At 40.9% G+C, this 2257-nt stretch overlaps 1 pseudogene across 1 annotated transcript; it reads left to right on the top strand.

Moving 5' to 3' along the window:
- Window positions 1–362: 362 nt before the first annotated feature.
- Window positions 363–1473, top strand: LOC101585507 (annotated as a pseudogene). Its single transcript, XR_192744.2, has one exon. The product of XR_192744.2 is annotated as an actin-related protein 3 pseudogene (transcript).
- Window positions 1474–2257: the final 784 nt, after the last annotated feature.

Raw genomic sequence — 2257 nt, forward strand, 5'->3', positions numbered from 1 at the left:
AGAGGAGGGTAGAAAGAAGGGGAGGAGGCCACGGTGGGGAAAGATGGGGACTCCCTGCCCGACCAGTTGGGGAAGTGGTAGCCGCTGACCCAGCCTGCTTTCTGGCTACTGCTTCCGCTTCCCAGCTCCCCCTGGGAGAGAGTGCAGCCCAGCTGTGGATGCTCAGATAGCTCCCATCTCCTGCAGCCGGTTCCTGGCCCCAAGCAACATGGAGCAGATGTCAGCGGCAGTGGCAACAGCGGGCGAGGGTGGTGGACTGTGGATCGGGATACACAAAACTAGGATATGCTGGAAATACAGAACCACAGTTTATCATCCCTTCCTGCATTGCAATTAAAGAGTCAGCAAAAGTAGGTGACCAAGATCAGAGGAGGGTGATGAAAGGTGTTGATGATTTAGACTTCTTCATTGGTGATAAAGCAATAGAAAAACCTACATATGCAACAAAGGGGCCAATTCATCATGGTGTACTTGAAGATTGGGGTTTAATGGAAAGGTTTACAGAGGAAGTGATCTTTAAATATTTAAGAGCAGAACCTGAAGACCATTTTTTTCTTTTGACTGAACCTCCACTGAATACTACAGAAAACAGGGAATATACTGCTGAAATAATGTTTGAGTCCTTCAGTGTTCCAGGCTTGTACATTGATGTGCAGGCTGTTCTTGCCTTAGCTGCATCCTAGACCTCAAGCCAAGTTGGAGAACGAACATTGACTGGTACAGAAATAGACAGCGGTGATGGTGTTACTCATGTTATTCCTGTGGCTGAAGGGTATGTGATTGGCAGCTGTATTTTTAAGCATATTGCAATTGTGGGATGAGATATAACATCCAGCTGTTGAGAGATCGAGAAGTAGGAATCCCTCCAGAACAATCTCTGGAAACTGCTAAGGCAGTAAAGGAGTGCTATAGTTATGTATGCCCAGATTTAGTAAAAGAGTTTAACAAGTATGACACAGATGGATCAAAATGTATTAAACAGTATACTGGAATCAATGCCATGTCAAAGAAAGAGTTTTCCATTGATGTTGGTTATGAGAGATTCTTGGGACCTGAAATCTTTTTTCATCCTGAGTTTGCTAATTCAGACTTCACACAACCTATTTCAGAAGTTGTAGATGAAGTAATTCAGAATTGTCCTATTGATGTCTGATGTTCTCTCAACAAGAATATTATCCTCTCTGGAGGCCCAACCATGTTCAGGGACTTTGGACGCCACTTGCAAAGAGATCTCAAAAGAGCTGTAGATGCCAGGCTGAAATTCAGTGAGGAATTGAGTGGCAATAGATTGAAGCCAAAACCAATTGATGTACAAGTTATCACACACCATATGCAGCGATATGCAGTTTGGTTTGGAGGATCAAGGCTGGCTTCCACACCTGAGTTCTACCATGTATGCACACCAAAAAGGATTATGAAGAAATTGGACCTAGCATTTGTCATCACAATCCAGTGTTTGGAATCATGTTGTAAAATCAGGCTGTTGGGGTTAGGGAGGTGGAGAAGAGATAATCTTTCTGATATCCTGTTTTGTCTGGATGGCTAGCATTTTGAGGTTTTAAGCCTGACATGAAACAGTAAGAGCAAACATGATCATACAGGAGTATTTTAATAATATCAACATGGAGATGTAAAACAGAGCCAAATTGATTTTTTCTTTAGATTGAATATTTGAATCTTATGTGTAATAAAAAGAAGTGGGTTTTAGTTCTTTCTGTGCCCTGATATTTTGTATAATTTTGAATTATCCAAGATTTGATGGGATTTATCAGTATATAGGTAGCTCTATAGTGCGTGAATTGTACACTTCTAAGTGTGCAGTGCAAGAGCTTGTTTATATTTCATACTTTTTAGACTCTGAAGATAAAACGTCAAAGAAAAATATTTGAGGAAACAAAAGTGACCAAGTAAAGGATAAATTTAAACAACAGCTTCATGAGACCTGGCGTCCATACTTAAGGGATTCCAGTTATTGTGGTATGAATCGCTTCCATTTCCCTTTCCTCCTTATCCCCACCACTGTTTTTCTTTGCAAGTGCTTTTCGAATTAAGAAGTTAGGGTCTTGGATCAAATAATGGCTGCTAGTGCTCGCATATGTTTCTTGCTTTAAATGGAAAGTAAAAACCAGAAGTTTGGACCAGTATTGCAGTTTTGAGGTATCATTTCTTATTTTAAAAAAAAGGTTTATTATCAAAATTGGTATATATACAATTTCTGCTGTGTTCCAGGAACCCCCAGATCCAGTCCTAGCACAGG

The sequence above is a fragment of the Octodon degus genome, unplaced genomic scaffold (genome assembly GCF_000260255.1).
Source record: "Octodon degus isolate 3935 unplaced genomic scaffold, OctDeg1.0 scaffold00125, whole genome shotgun sequence".
NCBI classification, from domain to species: Eukaryota; Metazoa; Chordata; class Mammalia; order Rodentia; family Octodontidae; genus Octodon; species Octodon degus.